Here is a 21,746-nt window from a genome sequence, read left to right as displayed (position 1 = left end):
TTTTAACAAAGATGGGATTGCACTTCATGGAGAGACAAAACAACACTGCAGCCGTACCAATCACCAACACCGCAAAAGGCGTCCACATTATAAAAAACAGTTTGAATACCATGTTTTACAGACACACAGCTTGGTATTTACATATCCACTTTTAATATAGTTGATTTTACTTATAATCTTGGATCTATCTGTTATTACTTAAAGTATATGCTATTTTGAATGAATAACTAAAGAAAAAATTTTCCTTTACAGGCAATACCGAGGAACTTTGTTCGAGAACACCAACTAAATGATTACCGTAAAGCTATGCTGTTATTTGGTCATGTGAAGTTTTTAGTACAGCTGGTTGTTAGGAGAGATCCTAGAACACCCGACGACAACAACCATCTAGTGATGCATACAGACTGGCAGCGTATCATGGATGAAACGGGAATATCTGTGGGGAAAAAGCTAAGGTTTGAGATAGTCGAAGAAAAAAGTGTAAGAGGAGATAAAATACACTTTGAAGTTTGTTGACATGATCTTTGAACACCTTTTCAGCCTTGTATAATTTATGTTTTAGTTGACATGTTTGATGGACAAATTTCTTGTTTGGAAACTAACTTAGGAATGAAGTTATGTAGTCTTGGTATATACTTTCAAAACTGTGGTTTTACCTTTTTATATTTTTAAGTAAAAATTACTATATTTTGCATCTAAACATTACTATTTTCAATTACATTTCCCGGTCACTCAACAAAAAGAAATATAACACTCAAAATTAATAAAATAGTATACAAATTGGAATTACAAATAACAGCGTTTTAAAAACTGCTCCTACCAAAGGGACAAACTCAACATTTGTTTCGCTAAACTTTACAAACCAAAACATCTGTTGAAGACAACCACTGTTAAAAGAAAACTCTGTTACTTAAACGAAACAACCTCAGCACATGAGGCAAACAAACTCTGCTGATGAACCGAAAGGTCTGTTAACACAAAGACTGCTGAAGCAAAAGTCTGCTAAAGAGAAGCTCTGTTGATGAAGCAAAATGTATGATGGACCTAAGTTCTGTTGTGCACCAACAGATATTAGACAATTCAACAAAAGATCTATAATATAAGATCTTTAACAGATGATGATCAACAGCTCATAAGGTCTGTTGAAGCACGCTATAACGGTGCTTAGCCTTTAACAGATCTTTAACAGTGCTTAAGGGTTAACAGATGTTAGCACATTATAGCACGCTATAACCTCTGCTGATGAAGCAAAATGTATGATGAACCTAAGTTCTGCTATGCACCAACAGATATTACACAATTGAACAAAAGATTTATAATATAAGATGTTTAACGGATGATGATCAACAGCTCATATAGTCTGTTGAATCACCCTATAACAGTGCTTAACCTTTAACAGATCTTTAACACTGCTTAGGGGTTAACAGATGTTAGCACACTATAACAGTGCTTAGCCTTTAACAGATGTTAATGTATCTCAGACCCCAGCAGTTTTCCGACTAAACAATTGATCAAATTTTCATTCATCAATCTTACAATAATATACAAACCTACTACTTATCCAGTCCATCAATATCACCAAACATGTATAATAAAGGTTAACCTTACTTGATATTCAACCAATAGACATTACATAACATATTCATCGTTGTATCCATTACAAACAAAACTTTTAACCACAGTTTGTTAAAACAACATGCTCATGAGGTGGGACTTTAGAAATGAAGTCCTTAATCTGCAGAGCATATTCATATCAAAACAACATTGAATGAATAAAAACAGAAAATAAATTAGGAAAACTATAACATTTATTAAAGTAGCAAATGGTTTCAATTTCAGTACTATATTCACTAAGAATAAACTGTAGACCTCATTTATTACCATGATTCAGCATTACATACAAACAATATAAACCTCATTTATTACCATTACATGATCCCACATTAAATACAAACATTCTTCATCTTATTTATTAACATCATTAAATACATTTTATGATCACTACATGACTGAACATATAAACAACAACTTACTCCAAATCTTCAATATCGAAATTCAACTTCTTAGTCTCCTTTGGAGGTCGATCAAAGATTTTAAGATCTCCACAAGAAATCACAGATCCAGCAACATCTACATGATCACATTATACAAGAATATAAGTAAAAGTCTCTAATATTATACAAGCAAGACATGATTACAAAAATATACATTACCAACACTCAAAGCGTTTAACACCTCTCCTTGAAGAATATCTTCATAAGCTCTGAAATTGAAACCATACTCAACACCTTGCCAATCTCTCACACGAGTAACAGTTGTGCATCTATAAAAGTTGATTTTATAAGGCCGCACTACTACTTTATATAAATCTTTATTCTCACCAACACCAAACTTCGAAAGAATCACAACAGCATCTTCTTGCAGCTGCCCATCAAAAACAGGTATCAGATGACTCTTAATACCTCCATGAATCTTAGCACCCTGAAGAACATTTAAAGAAATTATGTTTTTAGCATACAACACTACATTTTCTAAAATAAAACGGAAAAGCAGAGATATAAATTACCTTCTCATCAATGAAGATGATCTCCATTTGTAACCCTGATTCCATTTTCGTATAATTCTCGCCTTCATGTTCCACATATCCTTAGCAGGATTCAAATCGTTAACAAAACAAAGATTATTACTGTCAACTGATATTGACATGCTTCTAATTCGGAATTCGGGTTGTGATTAAATTTCAAATTTCAAAATCAGAGAAGAAATATGAAGAGGGAAATGAGAAGAACAGCCTTATATAAGAAGCATGATTGACAGGAGTTTGAATCTGAGTGACATGCATTAATTGCTAATTACTTATTCCCATGCATATTTAAATTTGAATTTCCTGGTAATTAGCGTTAAACATCTGCTGATCTAAAAGTATTACAGAAGATAACAACATCTGCTGCTGCTAAGTATACATTTGCCAAAGGAACTAGCTGCTACTTTCTCGTAGATGGGCAGTGGTTGCACTTTAGAATTAGAATGTGGGCCAGACCTTTAAAATTTGAAAATACACAAGGCAGTGGTTTGATGTGGGCCAACTTTGAATTTTAAAGTCTTTTAATATTAGGCTTTATGATGTAATAATGAGATAAGAAAAGCCTTGTTGGACACCCTCTCATACTCACACATCAGCTTTTCTTATGTCACTTGGATTTCTCCTTTTATAGAAAGTATAGATAGATTATCAGGCCTGCAACTACACTATAATAGATGTCTTGAAGGTAAACATGCAAAAAATTTTTTTTTATTGGTGGGGGTTGGGGGGGGGGGATGCAGGGTTGATGATGTGGAAAAAGTAGTTCAACTAAATAAACTAAATTACCCTAAATTAAGACTCAAATAATAAAAATCTAGACTCTTTAACCTGACTAAACTACTCACCGGCAAGTGTACCGGTCGACTCTAGCACAGAAAAGTAAGTCCGGATGTCGAACCCACAAGGACTCTAATGAATTACGTTAACGACTAAACTTAGACTAGACACTGACACGACTAAACAAATATTGTGTTTGGGGGTGGGTTTACTAAAATCCTAAAATTGTGATTAAATTGGAATTAGACTAAGACACGAACGGAAACTAGGGTTTTACTTCAGATGAGATTAAGGACTACCTAGACTTGAATCCAGTTTACCTATGAATGGACTTCTAACGGTTTTATTGTTGTATGGAGCCGGGATCGTAAAATACTAAACCTTAAGGTATTTCAATGCTAAGACTTCCCGACCCTTCTCAGGAAGAAACCTAGGAAACCCTACAAGGCTGTTATGATTACCGACTGTTAGATTTCCTCTCAGTCCTCTAACGACTCTAAAAGTGCCCTAATACGACTATCTACCTCTCAGCGCGACAATCTAAGGCAATTCTAGGTTCTAACTTGGTTTACTAGACACAAATGCAATTAGGGAACTAACGTCGACTTCTCTCAAAATCTAATTTAGCTATATACTGCACCGCGACCTAATAACTAACTCGAGCCTCTCAGCGACAAGTTAAGCAGAATATTTACTCCTAATTACGTTTTAATTACTGTTTCTAAGGCTATCGGCCGATTTACCCAAAGATCACCCGAACCCGCAAGGATGCAAATAATCAACACAGATCTATTATGTGAAAGACATCCACCAAAATCTATGTGAAACAGTAAACAATCCACAATCAAAAGTAAATACGCACACGCACCAAATCAGAAAATCTAGAACACGTTACTTTCAAAGTCAATCCATAATCAATTCAATAAAAACCGTTAAAAGATCCAAACATAAATTAAACCATCATCAAATCTAGGTAGTATCTAAAATTTAGCCAAGAACCATGATGTTCAAAACAAACAAAACAAGTCTAAAACAAGAATTCATCGTAGAGTATTGAAAACGCGAAAATAAGGAACACCAGGAGATAAAACCCGAAAGATCTTCACTCTCACGATCCAAGCTTCGACTGGATGATTCCCGTTAGGCAAAATACTCCAGAATGCTCAAAATCACCTCCGAAATTCGTCCTAGGGTTTCTTGATTCGTAATCAGAGTTGTATCCAGTTTCTTGGAAATCCCATCATCAAAACCCTAATTTTCCCGGAGTTACTACCCGTCGCGTGACGTCTAGGGGGGGGGGGGTCGCGTGACGCGGTGCCTCCCTCTTCCAATTTTATTATTTTTAATTCCATTCCGATTTCCAGCCTTTCCGACGCGCGTACGAATCCCGATTTTCTTCCAAACTGCTCGTTTTTCAACACTTTAAGCTACGGGACCTGAAATCAAAGCTTAACGTCAGCAGTATCGCAGTTCTAACCTAAACTAGACTCTAAACGACTGAAAACTGACCGAAATATACACTATAAACATATGTACTTTGCAGTACATCAAACATCCCCACACTTAGAGATTGCATTGTCCCTAATGCAAGAACGAAAACACGACTCGACACTACCTAACTACTACTAAATAACGACCTAAATAAAAACTAGACGACGAAATAAAATAAAAATACAACAACAACAAGAAGGAAAACGACCTAACTGAATATGTGAGACTGTCAAAGTGCCAGTCGTTTCCACATAGGCCCTCCAATACCGAACGTGCTCAGCAAATAATACCAAACTCTCTCTCACACGAACGGAAAGCGGCTCCACATCATCAACCTAACATAAGTACCATACCAAGCATACTACTACAAACGTTTACCGTAGCAGCATCCGAAATTCAAACAGAAAATAAAAATATGTCCTACGAATACAACCATATCGAACTACTGAAACAGCATAAATAAAATAAAACATGAAAGGATATATATGCTGCTGCAGTCTGCTACATCACTCCTCCTCAGAATCCTCCTCCATCTGCTGGGTTCCCGAACCGCCAGCCTGCTGCCAACCAAACTGACCACTATACGCATAACCACTCTGACCCCCCCCCCCACTGGTCATACCCCGGATACTGACCATAAACATACGGGGTCTGCTGCTCGCCTCCATAAACTGGTGGAGGTAATAATCCTGCAATGTGTGGAGGAATCGGAGCATCTAGTGACATACCCGACATCATGTACCTGAGCATGTCATCCTGTCGGTGGTGGCTCTGCATGGTCCACTGGTGGTCAACCCGTATCCTGCTCTCAATCTGATCAAACCTCTGCTGCGTGTAGTCAAAAGCAGCCTCAGGAGTGAACGGGCCGGGTCTCGGCGGTCTAACTGGCTGCTGTGGAGGAATCTCACGCCTCTGTCGAGGTGCCGGCTGTCGTGGCGGAGGAGCACCAACCTCGAAGTTCCACTCTGGCGGATCCGAGTGTGTAAGAATACCTGCCAACTGTAGGTTCGCAACATCCCAACGAACCGTTGGCATACCCACATTCATCTGCTCAATCTTGTACTTTGTAAGGGCCCGAATATTCTGTGCCAACCGAGCTATATAAGGCCCAAGATCCATAGCAGCCCGTTTACCTCCCCGACGAGGCCTATTGAACGACCACGCAAAGAAACTAGCCAGTTCCAGTTTCGCTTTTCAACCATGCACATCAACGCGAAAATATCCAACCAATTCGCTTTGTTTTCCCCCGACTTCCTCGCTACAACTGTCGTCGCCAACATCTTCAAAATATACCTGTATATAGGATCACGAACCGATGTGATAAGGTTCGTACGCGAGAACGGTTGAGACGCAATTGTATCCCAAAATCTTTCCAAATCCACCGAATTCAAACACTTCGGCCGAGGGTGATTGTACACACCCCTTAACCCATTCACAAATTCATCCGTCTCCACTTCTTCCGGTGTGTAAAAACCCAGAGCTACTCCAAACTGAGCCATATTCATTTCATAAAGATTTCTACCCAATGAAAACGATACCGCATCCTTTTCAGCAAAAATACCCTCTTTGTGACGGAAGGTACAATGAAACTCAATTGTAAGTTCGGTATACTGCGGCCCGTCACATGCATCCATAGCCATCCTCAATCTCGGCCCTAACAATTCTGCCACCCGCTCACTTGCTCCCATACTTTGTAACCATTCCCAATCCATGACACGATGCTCCAATGTCTGAGTTACCACATACTTTTTGAGCTTTACCCTCTCTTCGGTACCCTCTTCAAAATCCAATACCGGATGATCAACCAACCTCTCAATCCGGGCATACACTCTCCTGTCATTCCCGCGATACTTGATCCTCCTTTTCCTTGGGTTTGACGATGAACCTGCACCTGACATGATCTGCAAAACAAGAAATATTTGACAAGAGAAACAATGCAGATTGTTAGTACTCACAAGCTATTTTTGGTGTTTTTAATTTTTTAATTTTTTTTTACGAAATAGCCGTATAGCATTTCATTCGCGGCTAATTTCGAAAACATGGGTTACCGTTTACAAAAGCTTAAGTTACACATCATTCTACCCGAATGGAGATTGAGTACGGGTAAAAAGTTGTGAACTTGTACATGCATATAAGTAAACCCGACACTAGACTCAAACTACTACTCTAAAGACACTACTAAACTCAATAACTCGAACGACCTACGACTCAATGTACACTATCTCCTCCCGGCACTTTAATTGTCCTCAATTAAGCGTAAGTGCCAAAATATCCCCACACTTGAGGCGAAAACACGTGAGAGTTTGACATTTTAAACCTTGACACAACTTTGGTGGCAACAAAATCTGTTTAGAAAACTAATTTCATTTGCAAAAATCAGTTCAAAAACTTATTTTTTTAGCAAGAATTCATAGTTATACCCAAACAAACCTGTAAAACTCAAACGTGTTGTCTAGTTGTCCAAACATACCCCTCATGTCTCAAACAACCTCAAGCAAACCAACCCGAACCATCCGCAGACCCGATTTGTATGTAAACATCCGAACATAACCACCCGCATACCACTAACATGACAAAAAGCTCAAAAAAAATCCCAACTTTATGACCCTACACAAACCCTAAAACTAAGACATGACTGACCCGACACTAAAACGAAGCAATAAAGCTACCTACTAGCAAGAAATCACAGAAATCATACCTTGGATTCGGATTTAGCAAGAAAAATGAAGTCTTGAACTTTTGGTGCACGAATTTGTCCAAAAACGTGAAAATGGAGCGCGAATTCGGGTGAAATTGATGGTTAAGATTGTGGGGAATGTGATTGTGGTGATTTAGGAAGAAGAATGGAGAGATTTGGTGAAGAAATGAGTGAGTTATGGTGATTTAGGTGAAATTCGCGTTCTAGGGTTTAGAATTGGGGAAAAAGGAAAGAATGCAGCGACAGGTTCACTTAAAACAATTTGAAAGGGGTCAACAGGGCGTCGCGTGACGCGTAGGAGGTCATGGAAGGCCTCGCGTGACGCGGCGGGTAAGAAATAATTAGTTTTTGAACCTTTGACCCTCGCGTGGCGTGAGGGTCCTTAGCGTCGTGCGAGGCATCGTTTTTCACAGAAGGTTTCGTGAAAAAATTGGTTCCATGCCTTAGAAAAATTTCCTAACTTTTCCCAAACCATCCAAAACCCTCAAAAATTGTTCTAAGTGTCCAAGACACTTACCTGGGACCTCTTTTCTCAAGCTTTCTCCGTTCCGTAGCGGTGATGAAACCTGCAAAATTCTCAACGACACAGAACAAACACCGAAAAACTACGAAAAAAAACGAAAAAAATAAGAAATTTACAGACGGTACATACTCTACACGCGAAGCTTTTCGCGCTCACTGATCGGTGAAGGTAGGTGGGTCCTCTAGAGGAATTTCTTCCTCTTCGGTGGTATCAATAGGACCTCCCAAGTAGTGTTTCAATCTATGACCATTTACCTTCCATACACCTTTGTCGACTTCATCGTATAATTCAACCGTGCCGTATGGAAACACTTCTTTCACCACATACGGGCCATTCCATCTCGATTTCAATTTCCCTGCTATTAATTTCAAACGTGAATTGAACAAAAGCACTTTATCACCTACCTTAAAACTCTTTCAAACCTCGCAACCGCCTATCATGCAATGCCTTGGTTTTCTCCTTGATACTCCATGATCGTTCATAGGCGGCATCCCTCAATGCTTCCAACTCATGAATTTGGAAGAACCTCCTTCTTGCGGCTTCGGTAAGGTCAAGGTTTACGGTTTTTAATGCCCACAACGCCCTATGCTTTAGCTCTACCGGAAGATGGCAAGCTTTGCCATACACGATCATAAAGGGTGTTTGTCACACCCCCAAAATCCACACGCCGAGTACCACCGCTTGGAGGCGTGACATGACCAGGATCAAGCCACCAATCATATCGAACATAGCATTTAACAATGAAAGTAAATAATGTAATTCATCACGGCATGATTGATGTTCAAAACCAAACTTTGTTTAAGTAGCGGAAGCATGTAAATAAACCCAACATAATTAATAGTTTGAAATGCCAAAAATGTTCAACAAGCATTCACGAATCTTTGTCCACAACGACCTGCTCCTTCCTTGTGCAAGCTCCGTATGAACCTAAGGTCCTGCAAGGCATGCAGCAGAGAGTCAACAACTAGTTGAGCGAGTTCACAGTTAATAGTTCAGTAATAGTTCCGTAATAATACAGTGTGAGTAGTATGTTCGTTCGTTACGTCATATATCATATTTCCATCGCGGCCTCCCAGGCAGGTATGCGAAGATATTAGGGCATGTTCCTCCCAATTGGCGTATTTCCGTTGGTGTACGCGGTGCAGGCCAGTTCTTGATCGAATCTACCTTGGATGGATCGACATGAATCCCATCCATGTTCACCACATGGCCTAAGAAGTGGACTTCACGAAGCCAGAAGTCGCATTTGGAAAACTTGGCGTACAATTGTTCCTTTCGAAGAAGTTCCAAAATCAATCGTAAGTGCTGCTCGTGCTCCTCCTGACTCTTGGAGTAAATCAGAATGTCGTTGATGAAAACGATGACGAACTTGTCTAGATAGGGTTTGCACACCCTGTTCATAAGGTCCATAAATACGGCAGGCGCGTTCGTTAACCCAAATGGCATGACAAGAAACTCGTAGTGACCGTAGCGAGTTCTGAATGCGGTTTTGGAGACGTCCTCATCCCGGACTCTCAGCTGATGATACCCTGACCTCAAGTCTATCTTGGAGTAGTAACTCGACCCCTGCAACTGGTCGAATAAGTAGTCTATTCGCGGAAGAGGGTAACGGTTCTTCACCGTCACCTTGTTCAGTTCACGGTAGTCGATGCACATCCTGAAAGTGCCATCCTTCTTTTTCACAAAAAGTACTGGAGCTCCCCAAGGCGATGAGCTTGGACGAATAAAGCCCTTTTCCAAGAGCTCTTGTAACTGCTTCGACAGTTCTTCCAGTTCGGTTGGAGCTAAACGATACGGTGCGCGGGCTATTGGTGCTGCTCCAGGAGCTAACTCAATCTGGAATTCGACTTGGCGGTGAGGCGGTAAACCGGGTAAATCTTCAGGAAACACCTGAGGAAAGTCACGAACAACTGGAATATCCTCCAGCTTCCTTTCCTTTGCTGATGCGTCAGTGACAAGTGCCAGAATTGCAGTGTGCCCCTTTCGTAAACATTTCTGCGCCTTTAAGAAAGAGATGATGCCGACCACAGCACCACTCTTGTCGCCTTGAACTTCGAGAGGTTCTTGACTAGAGCGAGGAATACGAATGATCTTTTCCTTGCATAAAATCTCTGCGTGATGTTGGGATAACCAATCCATACCGATGACGACGTCGAAGCTACCCAAAACTATGGGTATAAGATCAATCGAGAAGGTCTGACCAGCCAAAATGATGCTACAACCCTTAATTACATGTGCGGCTTCTACACTTTTACCATTTGCTAACTCTACGACATGTTTGGTGTTTAGGGGTGTTGGTGTACGTTTTAACAGTTTACTCATTTTCAAGGACATATAGCTTGTATCAGCACCCGAATCAAACAAAACAGTAACATAAATATCGTCGAGAAGAAACTTACCCATAACCACATTGGGATCCTTCACTGCGTCACCCCGACCTAGCACAAAAGCACGACCCCGAGCTTCGTTGCCATTGTTGTTGTTGTTGTTTCCCCCGTTATTGTTGTTCCCGGTTGCCCTGGTTATTGTTGTTGTTGCGATTTTGGTTCTGGTTCAGTTGAGGGCAATCACGTTTGTAGTGGCCTTCAGCCCCACACTGGAAACATCCCCGGTTTCCACGCTGTGGTTGCTGCTGCTGGTTCTGTGGCGCTGGCGGCGGGAGTTGCTGGTTCTGATTTGCTGCCATGAGCTTCTACAATCCTTAGCCTCATGACCCGGCTTGAGGCATCTTTGACAACGTTCCCTGTGACATCTTCCACTGTGGTGTTTGTTGCACCTATTACACCACGGGTGAATTCCCCGATATCCACTCTGCCCCTGACTGCCTGGTGATTGCTGATTCGGACTCTGGTAGTCGTTGGTGCGGCGCTGCTGTGTTTGGGACTGAACAGAAACTGATCCCTTGCTGGAATCCCCATCCCACTTTCTTTTGTTCTCGCTGGGTGTGGCAGAAGTAGTAGCTGGAGTAGTAGTAGCAGTAGTGGTAGCACTGATGCGTTTTGGCAGCTTGTTCTGATCCACTGCCTGATCTGTAAGGCGATGGGCAAGACGCTGGATGTCTTGGATGTTGTCGAGGTTAGCCGACGTCACGTGGCTCTGAATCTCTGGCGCAAGCCCCTTGAGATATAACTTAATGCGCTTAACTGGAGGGTCCACCATCGTTGGACACAAGATGGCCAGTTCGTTTGATCGTTTCGTGTAAGCCTCAATCTCTGACCCCGTCATCTTCAAGTGGTATAACTCATTCTCCAACTTGTGAATGTCGTCTCGTGTGCAGTATTCACGTTTAATCAATTCCTTGAAATCCTCCCAAGGTGTGGCGTTAGCAGCTGCCAACCCTAGGATCTGTACTTGCGCGTTCCACCAGGTGAGCGCAATCCCTTCCAAGTGCCAGTGGCATACTTGACCCTGCGAGCCTCAGGGCATTCGCACATTTCAAACACTGACTCTAGCTTCTCAAACCAATGGAGGAGTCCCACTGCCCCCTCGGTGCCACTGAAAGTACTTGGACGACAGTCCATGAAGTTCTTGAATGTGCAGACAGGCTGCTGCGCGTGTTGACCTATTGTGTACGAATAGGACAAAGTTAAATACGAGAGTTGGTTTAAGGGTGTAGGATCTAAAGATCCTAGTGTAAGTCTATACTGCAGGGTATACTACCTGCTTGAGCAGCTGCAAGTGCCGCAACAATTTGTTCATTAACGAAAGCCGTCAACTGGGCTTGAGTCATGTTCACACGTCCAGACATGATCTTCATAGCAAATGCAACGTGAGTTAGAGAGGTTCGCAAATAGGGCGATGACAGAAGAGTGTAAGCACATAGGGGTTCTCATGTAATGACGTATAGTAAGCAATGTAATCTAGCATACTACGAGCAAAGTTCTATGCAGTTCTAGCAAGCAGGTAATAAACATAAACCTTATTACCTAGGATGTCGAGTCTTGCACGTGGAGCGAAGCGTCGTTGTGGATCGTTGAGAGCACTGTTCTGGTTATAGTCTGGTTTTAATAAAAACGTTTTTCCCATATTAAAACCAAGTTCTCTATAACCAATGGCTCTGATACCAATCTGTCACACCCCCAAAATCCACACGCGGAGTACCACCGCTTGGAGGCATGACATGACCAGGATCAAGCCACCAATCATATCGAACATAGCATTTAACTATGAAAGTAAATAATGTAATTCATCACGACATGATTGATGTTCAAAACCAAACTTTGTTTAAGTAGCGGAAGCATGTAAATAAACCTAACATAATTAATAGTTTGAAATGCCAAAAATGTTCAACAAGCATTCACGAATCTTTGTCCACAACGACCTGCTCCTTCCTTGTGCAAGCTCCGTATGAACCTAAGGTCCTGCAAGGCATGCAGCAGAGAGTCAACAACTAGTTGAGCGAGTTCACAGTTAATAGTTCAGTAATAGTTCCATAATAATACAGTGTGAGTAGTATGTTCGTTCGTTACGTCATATATCATATTTCCATCGCGGCCTCCCAGGCAGGTATGCGAAGATATTAGGGGATGTTCCTCCCAAGTATTCTAGACTAGGTTTATTAGTATCACGGCCTACCAGGCAGGTGTGCGAAGATTAGTATGTTTAGTTCGCGGCCTTCCTAAGGCAGGTGTGCGAAGTCAGTCATAATATCGCGGCCAACCCTTGGCAGGTGTGCGAAGATCAGTTCAGTAAGTGTTACTAGTCTAGTCGTATCATATCGTTCGGTTCTATTAGCTGAGTATGTACAATAATTCAACAAATCCCATTCCCACCCGGGAACCCCATGCCTTGGCTGTGTGAACTCACCTTGGGTTTGCTCGGTATGCTAAGTATGTGCTCAAATAAATCAATCATGTCCTAGAGTATGCACATATACACAATCAGTTTGCATTCGTACAGTTCACGTGTAAGCATCAACAATGATCATCAAGTAGCACGTTGTACGTAATCATAATCATACAAGTATTGTATAACACTTAACAGCAGTTAAATAATCCAGTTAACATTTGACAGAGTTAAACCATGTTACTGTGCAAAGTATACAAATTGGCGAAACACTTATTGGCGAATCACAGGTTTGGCGAAACACATGTTGACGAAACATATTCTGTTTCGTCAACTACTCCTTGGCGAAACACAAGCTCTATTTCGTCGACATTCTTGGCGAAACACATTCTTGTTTCGTCAAGACTTCCAATTCGTCAAACATCCTATTTCGCCAACGCAGCCGTTACGTTAACAGGTCAGTTACAGAAATCATGTAATCGATTATAGAACCCTAATCATCTACAGCCGTTTCATCATCAACAATCATCATCAAACAGCAAATCATAAGATCATCATTCACCATCAAGTGGCATTCATTCAACACAGAAATCTTTGATACTCACAACATGATAACACATATTCGTTTAACCCTTAATCCGGTGATGATCGTAGTATGCGATCATCAGCCTAACAAACCGTGGCATAAAAAGATCATTCAATCGTATCAAGTTCATCCTAAACGATTCGAGGCGGAGCATCGACTAGTCACGAATCATCAACAATCTAGAACAACATCACATACAACACCACCCCATGATTCTGGATTCAAATAGTTAACTAACCATAATCTAACACACACAGAGGCATCAATTAGTAAGTATACACACAGTAGGTTTGACACTAACCGATTCGGGATGAACAAGGATTCGAGACAGAAAGGTGATGGTGAGAATAGTTGTTGCCGTTACACAGAGAGTTCTAGGGTTCGATCTTGCCAAAGTGTTTCGAATGAAAACAGAATACTGGGTAAATACCCCGTGTAACGAGTTGGGCCCTAACTGGGCTTCGGCGAATCTAATCTGTTTCGTTGAGGTGGGATTGCGAAACAGGCCTCCTGTTTCGTCGAGATGATGTTGGCGAGACTAGTTCTGTTTCGTCGGGCACTATGTGGTTTAATGTGGTTTAATCAGTCTAAGTCTAAGTGTTTCATAATACTCACATTACGACGGTAATCACATATATGCACAACACAATACGCTTCATTAACACATAACATGTACAGTTACAAGTCAACAAGTCAACTATCAAACAGTCAAAGTCAACGTGCATTTAATGCGAAAGTGAAAGTCAAAAGTTCGAGTTGTCACAGTGTTGTTCCTAAAGGTGTCTTATAGGCGGTACGGAATGCCCACAAAGCGTCGTCGAGCCTTTCCGACCAATCTTTTCTACTTTTTCCTACCGTTTTCTCTAAGATTCTCTTCACCCCTCGGTTAGCATTCTCTACTTGGCCACTAGTTTGCGGGTGGTATGCGGTAGAAAGACGGTGAGTGACATCGTAGCGTGCAAGTGCTTTTTCCATGGCGGAATTGCAAAAATGCGTGCCACGGTCACTTATGATAGCTTTAGGGACTCCGAAACGCGTGAATAGCTTCTTAAGGAATCTCACCACCACTCGGGCATCATTGGTGGGCAAAGCTTGAGCTTCGACCCACTTTGAAACGTAATCAATGGCCACGAGGATATACCTATTCCCACTTGAAGATGGAAAAGGTCCCATGAAGTCAATGCCCCATACGTCAAAGATTTCCAAGACTTGGATGGGATTTTGAGGCATTTCATCCTTGGATGAGATGTTGCCGGTACGTTGGCAACGGTCACAAGTCCTTACAAACTCTACGGCATCCTTAACTACCGTTGGCCAATAAAACCCACTATCAAATACCTTTTGTGCCGTCACATTCGCTCCGTGATGGCCTCCCGTTAAACCCTCGTGCACATGTCTAAGGATGTCTAAACCATCCTCCTTTGAAACACATCTCCTAAGCACTCTATCTCCACCTATCCTAAATAGGTATGGGTCGTCCCAAATATACTTCCTAGCCTCCCCAAGAAGTTTTTTCTTTTGTTGGTAGGACATACCCCTCACAAGATCTCCGGTCGCTAAATAATTCGCCAAGTCCGAGAACCATGGCAAACCCTCTGCCTCGGCACTAACAAAATCTATGGTTTCGTGGGGAAAAGTGTCTCCTATGGAATCCTCACGCACCTCTTCTCTCTTTGGATCCTCTAAACGTGACAAGTGGTCGGCGGCCACGTTTTCCGCTCCCTTTTTATCCTTAATTTCTATGTCGAACTCGGAGAGCAAAAGAATCCATCTAATAAGACGCGGCTTTGCGTCTTTCTTTTGAAACAGAAATCGCAAAGCGGAAAGGTCGGTGAACACGGTGGTTTTGGAAAGCACGAGATATGAGCGAAACTTATCAAACGCAAACACTACGGCTAAGAGTTCCTTTTCCGTTGTGGTATAGTTCTCTTGAGCATCGTTTAGAGTTTTGCTCGCGTAGTAAATTGGATGAAAGTGCTTATCGACTCTTTGTCCTAGGACCACACCTACGGCATAATCGCTTGCGTCACACATGAGCTCGAAAGGTAAGCTCCAATCGGGCGACACAAGTATCGGGGCACTCACGAGTTTTTCCTTCAAGAAGTCGAACGCCTTGATGCACTCCTCGTCGAAGACGAAAGGTACATCCTTCTCTAAAAGCCTAGTCATCGGGCGTGTGATTTTGGAAAAATCTTTTATAAAATGCCTATAAAAGCCCGCATGACCTAGGAAGCTCCTAACGGACTTGACACTAGTAGGTGGAGGCAATCTACTTATGGTATCTATCTTGGCCCGATCCACCTCTATACCCTCTCTCGACACCTTGTGTCCTAAAACTATCCCCTCCGTCACCATAAAGTGACACTTCTCCCAATTCAACATAAGATTTGTCTCTATGCATCTCTTAAGCATCCTATCAAGATTTAAAAGACATTGTTCAAAATTGGTGCCATAAACCGAGAAGTCATCCATGAAAACCTCCATGGAAGTCTCAAGCATGTCTTGGAATATAGCGACCATGCATCTTTGGAAAGTTGCTGGAGCGTTGCATAACCCGAAAGGCATGCGGCGATACGCATAAGTGCCGTAAGGGCATGTGAACGTCGTTTTATCTTGATCCTCCGGGGCGATGGGGATCTGAAAATAACCCGAAAATCCATCGAGAAAACAATAGAATTGTTGACCCGCTAGACGCTCCAACATTCGGTCAATGAATGGTAAGGGGAAGTGATCTTTCCGGGTGGCGTCGTTTAACTTTCGATAGTCTATGCATACACGCCAACCGATAACGGTACGAGAAGGGATTAACTCGTTCTTTTCGTTCATGATCACCGTCATCCCACCCTTCTTTGGGACGACTTGGGTCGGGCTAACCCATGGTGAATCGGAAATGGGGTAAATCACCCCGGCATCTAACAACTTAAGCACTTCTTTCTTAACGACCTCTTGCATGTTCGGATTGAGCCGCCGTTGAGGTTGCACCACCGGCTTATAGTCATCTTCCATGAGTATCCGGTGGGTACAATAGGCGGGGCTTATGCCCTTAATATCCGAAAGGCGCCATGCAATGGCCTCCTTATTCACTCTCAACACCTCTAGTAACCTACCCTTCTCTCCCTCCTCTAACTTAGACGAAATGATGACGAAAAACTCGGAACCCTCACCTAAGAAAGCGTATTCTAAGTGGGACGGGAGGACTTTGAGTTCTAATGGGGCTGGCTTCTCTATAGGTGTACTCTCACTCTCACTCTTAATTTCACTCAATTCTAGCACTTCGGGGACCCACTCGTTCTCGTCTACCTCTTCACTCTCACTGACAACCTCCTCTACCTTCTCAACTACCTCATCTATCCTACTCTCAACTAGGTCGGCTCCACTAATATAGTCAAAGCAATGGTCAACACAAGATAAGAAAGACTCTATGAAATAGACCGAATGACAAGGACTACTAAGATCATCGGAACCACTAGGGTGTTCCATGGAGCGTGCTATCTCGAAAGTGACCCTCTCCTCACCGACTTGAAGTGTGATTTTCCCGTCAAAGACATCGATGATGGCCTTGGCGGTACACAGGAATGGGCGTCCTAGAATGATGGGAACCTTTTCGTCGGCTTCCATATCAAGAACGACAAAGTCTACGGGGAAGACGAACTTATCCACTTTGACTAAAAGGTTTTCAATAATGCCACGTGGATACTTAACGGATCTATCGGCTAGCGACAAAGACATGCGGGTAGGGGACAACTCTCCTAGACCTAACCTCTCATACAAAGAATATGGCATTAGGTTTATACTCGCTCCTAGGTCGGCTAGGGCCCTACACTCGGTATCACTCCCAAATAGGCACGGGATGGTAAAAAGGCCCGGATCCGTCAATTTTTTCGGGACCTTGTTCAACACTACGGCGGAACATCCTCCACTAAGGGGGATGTTAGAAACCTCTCCTAACCTATCCTTGCGTTTTAGAAGGTCTTTTAGGAACTTTGCATATTTGGGCATGGATTGGAGAGCTTCTATGAACGGAAGGTTGATCCTAAGTTACTTAAAGATCTCTAGAAATTTCCCGTACTCTTTGGAATAGGTTTGATTTTTAAGGCGGGAAGGAAACGGAGCATGGGAAATATCAACATTGGGTGATGGGACAACTTGAATGGGTTTCTTTCCTACACTCTTCTCACTCGAAGGCCCCCCGGTGTGTGCGGTACTTTCTGGGATTAACCTAGGTTGCACTTTACCGGGCGCCTCCATTTCAATCTCCTCATCTACGGGGTCCTCATCTTCTATCTCAACACTCTCGGGTCTCACTACCTCTCCTAAGGTCCTACCACTATGGGTCGAAATTGCCTTCAAAGAGCCAGATGGGTTGGGCCTTGTGTTGCCCGAAAATTGACCGGGAGGTCGTTCTTGCAACTGGCGTACAATATCCCCAACTTGCCTTTGAAGGTCTAAGAAGCTTGAATGATTATTCTTTAGGAGCGTAGCGTGGTCCTCTAAGGTACGTTGGGTAGCCTGATCCTTAACTAATAATTGGGAAAGAAGGTCCTCTATCCTAGAAAAACTACCACCCGACCCCTCACTCTTAGGTTGAACCTCTTGGTTTGACCCCTCACCTCTGAACTGCCCCCCTGAACCTGAACTAGCAAATTGACCTGTTTGACCCGACCCCCCACTAGAATAAAACCTGGCCCCTACTTTGATATTGACCTGACGAAAAACCAGGGGGGTTACCTGAGGAGCGATAATTGTTAGCACGCCAATTAGAGTTACTATTGTTGAACGGGTTAGTTGGACCCCTATTTTGACCTGCTAAATACTCGACCTGCTCTAGGGTGATGGTTGGGCAATCTATGGTGTCATGTCCCCCTCTACAAACCTCGCATCTATCTACCTTCTTCTTAATTTCTAGCAACTCTTTGGTGATATAGTCAAGCTGAGATATTACCTTTGAGTCTGAAACGACTTGATTCACTCCTCGAGAAGATGAGGAAGTAATCACAGGATTGGAATTCCTGCCGGTAGCAGTATGATCTATATCAGCATGAGCGAAGCTCTCAAAGAGGTCGTTGCAGTCAGCCACAGTTTTCTTTCCCATTAGGTGGCCTCCTGCGGATGTGTCGAATCGGGCCTTGCACTCAGGGGTAAGACCATTATAAAATTTTTCTACTAAGGCCCAATCCGATAGTCCATGTTGGGAACAACGCGAGAGCAATGTTTGAAACCTCTCCCATGCTAAGTGATAAGGTTCGTCAAGCTCCATTCTGAAGGAATGGATCTGATCTCGAAGGCGGGAGGCCTTCGCAGGTGGGAAATACTTAGCAAGGAAGGCATCTCTAAGTCCAGCCCAGGTGGTGTAAGTACCTGCTGGCTGCGAATCAAGCCAGGTGGCTGCGCGGCCAGCAAGCGAAAAGGGGAAGACTTGGAGATAGCGGGCATCAAGATTCACACCTTCGATGCTGAAGGTGCTGCACAGACAGGTGAGACGGTTGATATGTGCTGGCGCGTCCTCATCATCACGACCGTGAAACTGACAAGAGTTGTTAATGGCAGTCATGATGTATGAAGGAATTTGCCAAGACTTATCATTGGTGATTTCAGGAAGGGTGATGGGTGAGTTTGCGGTAAAACCCGCGGTGGAACGCTGGTGGACAGTCTGGTTTTCGGCCATTTGGTGAACTGGTGGTGGACTAGGGTGACGGGAGGGTGGTGGGGAATTATGGGGTGATGACTTCGGGGTGAAGTCGTAGTTCGGTGGTTTAGATGGAAGTGTAGAGTCAGAAAGGGCTGAAGATGAAGTTAGGGGTTTTCGAACCTGAGGGATTGGTGTGGAGAAGGAAGACTTGTCAATTGGTGGCTTCACTGGTCCCTGCGAACGCGTGTGGGGCATGAACTGCAAAACCAAGAATAAACAAGTAAGACAACTCCAACAAAAGACTCGAAAAATACGAAAAAGACACTAAAACTGCTTTGACTCCTACGACTCACAAACACACAAAAAGCACCTAACGATATCAGTTGAAATCCAAACAAAGCAGTTAACGCAATTGCCAAGAGTCCCCGGTAACGGCGCCAAAAACTTGATGTGGAAAAAGTAGTTCAACTAAAAAAACTAAATTACCCTAAATTAAGACTCAAGTAATAAAAATCTAGACTCTTTAACCTGACTAAACTACTCACCGGCAAGTGTACCGGTCGACTCTAGCACATAAAAGTAAGTCCGGATGTCGAACCCACAAGGACTCTAATGAATTACGTTAACGACTAAACTTGGACTAGACACTGACACGACTAAACAAATATTGTGTTTGGGGGGGGGGGTTACTAAAATCCTAAAATTGTGATTAAATTGGAATTAGACTAAGACACGAACGGAAACTAGGGTTTTACTTCAGATGAGATTAAGGACTACCTAGACTTGAATCCAGTTTACCTATGAATGGACTTCTAACGGTTTTATTGTTGTATGGAGCCGGGATCGTAAAATACTAAACCTTAAGGTATTTCAATGCTAAGACTTCCCGACCCTTCTCAGGAAGAAACCTAGAAAACCCTACAAGGCTGTTATGATTACCGACTGTTAGATTTCCTCTCAGTCCTCTAACGACTCTAAAAGTGCCCTAATACGACTATCTACCTCTCAGCGCGACAATCTAAGGCAATTCTAGGTTCTAACTTGGTTTACTAGACACAAATGCAATTAGGGAACTAACGTCGACTTCTCTCAAAATCTAATTTAGCTATATACTGCACCGCGACCTAATAACTAACTCGAGCCTCTCAGCGACAAGTTAAGCAGAATATTTACTCCTAATTACGTTTTAATTACTGTTTCTAAGGCTATCGGCCGATTTACCCAAAGATCACCCGAACCCGCAAGGATGCAAATAATCAACACAGATCTATTATGTGAAAGACATCCACCAAAATCTATGTGAAACAGTAAACAATCCACAATCAAAAGTAAATACGCACACGCACCAAATCAGAAAATCTAGAACACGTTACTTTCAAAGTCAATCCATAATCAATTCAATAAAAACCGTTAAAAGATCCAAACATAAATTAAACCATCATCAAATCTAGGTAGTATCTAAAATTTAGCCAAGAACCATGATGTTCAAAACAAACAAAACAAGTCTAAAACAAGAATTCATCGTAGAGTATTGAAAACGCGAAAATAAGGAACACCGGGAGATAAAACCCGAAAGATCTTCACTCTCACGATCCAAGCTTCGACCGGATGATTCCCGTTAGGCAAAATACTCCAGAATGCTCAAAATCACCTCCGAAATTCGTCCTAGGGTTTCTTGATTCGTAATCAGAGTTGTATCCAGTTTCTTGGAAATCCCATCATCAAAACCCTAATTTTCCCGGAGTTACTACCCGTCGCCTGACGTCTGGGGGGGGGGGTCGCGTGACGCGGCGCCTCCCTCTTCCAATTATTTTATTTTTTATTCCATTCTGATTTCCAGCCTTTCCGACGCACGTACGAATCCCGATTTTCTTCCAAACTGCTCGGTTTTACTCGTTTTTCAACACTTTAAGCTACGGGACCTGAAATCAAAGCTTAACGTCAGCAGTACCGCAGTTCTAACCTAAACTAGACTCTAAACGACTAAAAACTGACCAAAATATACACTATAAACATATGTACTTTGCAGTACATCAGTTGACTTCCAAAGGGGGAAGGGTTCAAACTAATTTCACATGTCGTTTTTTATGAGGTAATATGTTTAAAAGGTGAATCTTATTAATGTAGGTAGGCTTAGACGAAAAACTTTTAAAAATATTACATGTATACATGTGATATATTCACTAACAATTAGACATATTCACCACTGAATACACTATAACTAGGTTAGAACCCCGTGTATTACACGGGTTAAATAAATGTAATTTTATACATTAAATAATAACAAGTTATAATATCTTTATGAACCCCGTATATTGTACGGGTTAAATAAATATAATTTTATATATCAAATAATAAAAAAAGTTATATCGTTAAAAACCACGTGTATTACACAGATTAAATAAATGTAATTTTGTATACTAAATACTAAAAACGTCGTATCTTTAAAAAACTCGTGTATAATCGGGTTGAATAAATCTACCAAATAATAAAAAATTACATCCTTAAAAACCTCGTATATTACACGTGTTGAATAGATCTAAAAAAGAGTTATATCTTTAAAAATCATGTGTATTACACAGATTAAATAAATGTAATTTTGTATATTAAATACTAAAAACGTCGTATCTTTAAAAAACCCGTGTATAGTCGGGTTGAAAAATCTACCAAATA

This window comes from Helianthus annuus, chromosome 17 (genome assembly GCF_002127325.2).
Source record: "Helianthus annuus cultivar XRQ/B chromosome 17, HanXRQr2.0-SUNRISE, whole genome shotgun sequence".
In the NCBI taxonomy this organism is placed as follows: domain Eukaryota; kingdom Viridiplantae; phylum Streptophyta; class Magnoliopsida; order Asterales; family Asteraceae; genus Helianthus; species Helianthus annuus.
Note: the sequence above shows the minus strand (reverse complement) of the source record.